This window comes from Oenanthe melanoleuca, chromosome 1A (genome assembly GCF_029582105.1).
Source record: "Oenanthe melanoleuca isolate GR-GAL-2019-014 chromosome 1A, OMel1.0, whole genome shotgun sequence".
Classification (NCBI taxonomy): Eukaryota; Metazoa; Chordata; class Aves; order Passeriformes; family Muscicapidae; genus Oenanthe; species Oenanthe melanoleuca.
In genome coordinates this window covers 61,941,381-61,947,380 of record NC_079334.1, presented here as the reverse complement: position 1 = coordinate 61,947,380, position 6,000 = coordinate 61,941,381, and positions in this window count along the sequence as shown.

Here is a 6,000-nt window from a genome sequence, read left to right as displayed (position 1 = left end):
TGAGCTGCCCAGGGCTCTTTGTTTTGAGACACTGCAGTGTCTGCAGTGCTGCAGAGCTGCAGGTCAGCTCAGGAGCAGTCCAAGAATTTGCAGTTCTGAGCCAGGAAATGTCTGTTTTGAGGATGTCCAGGAGCAAGGTGCTGAACTCATGCCTTCACCCTCCAGCATGACTTCATCCTCCTGTTTTGCCCAGCTCACCTGCACGGTCTGAGCCAACAGCCCTGCTCACAGCTTGTCTAACTCCAAACAGATCAATACTGCAACACTGGTGCCTCCCCACACACTCCATATTTTCTAGCTTGCAAATTGCCTTCTTCTGAATTTGAAACTGATTTTATATGAAATACAACACTGTTCATTTGAGCAGGAAGTGGAATGTAATTGTCTGTACAACCTGTTCGTGTTTTTGTTATAATTATCTATAAGGTTAATTAAATCATGGGGAGATGAATGTTTGTGGCTTTTCTTAAAGAAAATCTGTTATCTTTCTAAATCAAATGGAAAAATTTCTTTTCAAAACTTCTTGCTAATTGGAAACATGGAGAAAGTTTTTCTAAAATTATTTTTACCAAAACCTAAGATCTTTTTAATGATTTTTTTTCAAAACAAAGTTTCCTGAAACTACACTAAGAAATTAGAAGGGATAAAACTAGTAGCCAACTCTCTCCTTTCCCTCACACTTCCAGGTTGCCAGAGCTATTTCCACTACCTTCAAATCTCTCCCAAACACTTTCTCACAGAAATACTCCAATTTTACCTGTTACTCCATCCAGAGACAACTCAGTTCCTGCTGTTACCAAGTGCAAACCTGATGAGAGAAGAACTGAGCAACACCACAAACATTGCTTGTTCTGAAAATGAAAACATTTTACTTACCTATTCAACAAACAGAACAAGCAAAATCATTTCAAGAAATCATTTTGCAAAACATTGCACAGGGCAATTCAATCTCCTCCTTGACAGAAGAAAATGATGGAGAAGATTTACATATGAGAGCTGTTCATCATGTGTAGAAATGGTTATAAAAAATGTTGTCAGCACCTTTTCATCTGAAAAAGGCTGTTTTAGCAAGTGGTATATTTAAATACAAGGTTGCACTACTTCCAGCAGGAGATTCTTTGATCTAAAGAAATGAACATTTAATTTATCAATGCATTAAAAATGTCCTTTGTAAGCTGCTATGATTTTTCATCTTGCCTGTTAGTTTTGGCATAGCATTTCACAGAATTTTGTAACTAGCACATATGTAATCACATAAAAAGTAATAATAAAAATGCAAAGAATCTGGAAACTGAATTCAGGGCTGCTCAAAGTTCTGTTCAGGTCCACCAACACCCTTTAACACATTCAATGCATAGTTATCCACATAACTATACCTATTTGCAGGTAGATATATAGCTATTCTTGTAATGGTAGCCAGGCCTTCTACCATGGATTTTTCACCTTTCAGTTATTGCTTGAACCTTAAAAACTTCAACTGAATTCATTTCTATCAGGTCTAAGTCATAAAAAAACCTTTCTGAAGAAGTCTATTCCACAGGGCATCAACTCCTGTAATTATAGTGATTTAAACTCTATCTTTTATAGTTTTGTATATACAAAACTTCCTGCCTGATTTGCTCAGTTTCCCAAAGGTTGAAGAGCTTGCTTTGTCTTTTATCCCATAATTTTCCTATGGTTTATTTTAATTTAGTTGATATACTCAACAACTCATGCCCTAGAGTAAAATCCCTTCACAGACTCCTTTTCATATGAAGAAATTACATGGTTTTTTTATGTGCATACATTTAAGATATTCAAAAGTCATCTTTCTTGCAGGCTTACATTGAGAAATAGTAGTCTTTTCTTTCTTCCTTTCAAGGTAAAAGATCAACTTATCTTTTATTAGCAGTGAGCCAAGAACTTGTCCTGTTCTCATTGTGCTCACACATAATGAATATTTTAGGTTTTCAATAATAATCTTAATGAACAAGTCAGGGAATTAGTTGGCTGCATAAGTGACTACGATTGGGTCACTTAAAGGGTAAGACAATCTTAAAATTAGTGAGGCACTGGGGAGAGCTATTTAGAACATTTCAAAATGTATATGTTGAGATATTCAAGAAACATTTTTAACTTCATCTTTTGCTATAAAAAAAAAAAGATCTCCCACTGGCTGAAAAATGACAAACCATCCATATATAATTTAATTTGTTTTGTATAATTTTACACATTATTTTATTTGGAATGAAAGGCACAAGTTTGCAAGGCTTCTCAGCAAGACTCTGCTTGAATTTCTGTGTTTTGGTAGTGCACAGCAGGATAAATATATGCAGCGTTTCTTTCACCCTCTAAGTAATGGAGACAGACAGTGGAATGGAAACATATATCTCTAAAAAGTGCTTGGTGCAATTCCTTCAGTCAGGCAGTCAGCAGCTGATAACACCTGGCTGTGATGACCATAACCTGCATGGTGTGTTGTGTCTTTCCCTCTCACAGCTGCTGAGTCCAATCGAGTATCAATCAGGACAGTGGTTTAAGAATAATAAAATATTATAGAAAAAAACTGTATGTTACATAAAATTTTATTCTCATTAATGATGACTTTTTATGTGAGAATGTACAGCAGAAATACTGATTCTTACACTCATATGAGTGTTTGACAGTAGAAAAATAAAATTACAAAAGGCAAAACTGAGATGATATGTGTTTGTCTGACAAACAAGAAAAGCTAAGACAGGATCAAACTGGTATGGAACAAAAAAAACAAACCATTGTGAACACTTCAGGAATGCTTTTATAGGAATAAGTAATATGCTGTAAACACTGCTATTTCACAATTGATTGTCTCTGCTCATAGCTTTGTGAGGGTCTGTGTAGAATTCCAATTCAATAATGAGGAAGAAAAGCCAAAGGCAAAAAAATCATCCTGGGGAAATTAATGTTTGCCAAGGTAAAAATGCTTTTGAAGTTCACGTTTTAATTTATTCTGAAAACAGATCCCAAATGAACCCCAGCCAAAACCCCACTCACTGCAAAATGTTGACACTTTTAAAGGATTTTACTGCTTTCACTTGACATGTCAAGTGGGGTCTGCCCACACCTAGCACAAATTAGCCATTCAGTATTGAAACCAAGTTTCTCAAGTTATGGCTGCTATACATAAAAGACCAACAAGTTTAATATACTTCAGCTCTAACCCACTCCTCCAATGGAAAAGGAGTAACTTATAATTTTATTTTAATAAATTATTTCACCACTTGTTCTTTTTTGAGAAAACAGACTGTATTACTTGGCCTAAGTGGTAGGATATTGTGCAATTCACAACAGAATTCATATTTTCAGTCCATTGCAATGTTTCAGCACAGCCTCACCGAGGTCAGAGCTGCTGCATCAGCCAAGGATCTGCTATTGAACTGGGCTGCAAATTTAGTGTGTAACACACAGAGACAGGAAAAAAAGCCCTATTCATAAAGAAAAAGCAGGAACAAATGCTTGAGTCCCTAGTCAAAAAACCTCCTGTAACCAACAACATTTTACAGTTATTGTTAATTTCAATGGCTCACAATTCACTCTTCACTAAACTATACTTGTATTTGTTTTGGAGTATTTTGCTATACCAGAAATAGAAAATAACAGGCTTAAAAGTCATGGACAGGGCAAAGTGATATAATGAAACACAGGCATAAAGAAATCAGCAGAGCTACCTGGGACACCAAAAATACAACAAAAAAACCCGTCTCTGACAAGTCTATTGTTTATGTCAGCAGAAAGACTTGAGATAAAAAAAGAGAGACAAATTACAAATATTTGTCCATTTTTTAAAATTAAATAGTATATTTGCTTTAATCAAGTATGAGAATCTAAAGCACCCACTTAAAAAATCCCCCTTTCTGGTTCCAGAAATGAAAAAAGAGCACAACCATTCAAAGCAAAACCAAATCTTTTCCTTTCCTCATCCTTGCTCCAGCAAGCCTTTTTTTCAAGCATTGGAGGAAGGTGCAAAGATTCCTCTAAAGGACACATGCAAAATAATCTGCCAGAAGGGAAGACATGCTTAGAAAAATATATGGCATTTTTGAATGGTAGAAAAATGGTAGAGCTGAACCTTAAGTCTACTTTCGCACATTATCTTTCAATATATTTATATAATGTTTGAATATATATACCTCTCATATATATCATGTTATGAATAATGTTAGTGCCATTGTGGGGTATCAGTTAAGAAAAATATGGGAGGTTTTTGTACTACAATTTCCTTTACAAATTGGTGAGTTTATGTCTGCCAGAAGATTATCTGTTTTTTGGAGAACATATGTAATATGACAGTTGTAAATTCTATCACATTTTTCTTCTTGAGTGTTCATGGACAGGATGCTGCACTTTAAAGGAATTCTGTGAGACTAAAAATTTGAGGTCAGTGGGTCTGGATGACTGTAACTGAGTAGATATTCTATATTTAATTAAGTAGCTGATCCTGAGAAAAGAATCTGCTGTTTCTCCTAACCTGAAGATGTGACTTTTCAAAACTTTAAGAGTCATTCCCCAAAACTGAGATTAGCAGTTGGAGAACCCATCCTGTGACTCATGGGATCTGAGATTCACAAGTCTTAAACTCCCTTGTTTTGCAGGGGAGTAGTGAAATTTGGCTGGCTCTGGGAGTTTTCCCTGGTGGTTTCTATCTTGCCTTAATTACTTTGCAGACTTCTAACCTGCCCATGCTCCCCTTTGGACTGTCCATGAATAACAGGCACATTCTGGGCCTATGGTGTTTCCTGCTTACAAAAAAATAAAAATCTTGAGGTCCTTTGGTGAGTGAGTGCCATGTAGAGGTCTTGACAGAAACAAGTTTCTGCAGCAGCCTTGCAAGAGGGGCTTATGGTGACTGAAGGCAGAAATTCCCCCTTCATCTCTGTCCAGCTGCTCCTTCCCACAGCTGGGCTCTTCAGCTAGTCCTTCTAAATTTGGCTGAGGTGTTTGTGCATCCCCATCTTACCTCCTTTTCACACAGTCTGCTCTCCCACACGTCCTCCTTCCTCACCTTCACTGCTATTAGTCACTCTTCCCATTACAGCCCCTGTGCAGCATAGATCTTTCAGAAATGGAGTTAGGAAAAAAAATCCCCGTGTCCTAGACTGAAAAACTACAGAGTGCTAAAGACTGCATCTCTGTAATTGTTCTGCTTTTCTGGTGGTTTTTCCATCCGTGGATTAGGATGAAAATTTGGATCTTCTGATTGTCTCCAGATGAAAGTAAAACATAAAATTCTGTTCCCAGAGGGATTTTTTTCTTTGTTATTTTTGTGCATGTTTGGTTTTGCATTGAAATATTATTATAATAACTTCTGCAACTACTTTTTTCTTGTGTGTAGGGTTTGCAAAACCTCTCATTGTTCCATCCCAGAAATAAGTCTGACGTGCATGAGCTGCTTCTCTTGATGCACAGGACTTGATTCTGATGGCCACATATGAAAGGAGCAGAACTAACGGGCATTGTCCATTACAAAAATACCATTTTGATTCATGGTTTGTATTTTGTCTTGTCAGTGGTGTGGTATCACAAACCAAGGCTTAGATATTTTTTAGTGAATTCCAAGCTAACAGTTTTGGAATATGAAGAATGTGTGCCTGCATAGGCATCCAAACATATGCCATGAAGCCATGAGCACAGAACCTATTTCTGCCACAAGCACCACAAAAACCGGGAGTGAGCTGCTTCAGATCACTCCAAAAACCACCTAGATCCTTGCCAAGTCTGTTTGCCTTTATAGTTTAATTCTAGAGTCAATAAACACAAAGAAAAGGCCATCAAATGAACAGTATGCATGTAATTTACAATTAGAGCATGCAACTGGTTTATCATAAAAATATGGATACAGTTATGTCTCTGAGCTGATTGGAAAGAACCACAAGTTTTGACAACTTGCACCTGCAATATAAATCTGCTGGATTTTTAGAAAAGTAAAATACTGCATTACATGTACACAAAGTATATATTCCTTAGCTATGGTCCTCTTTTGAA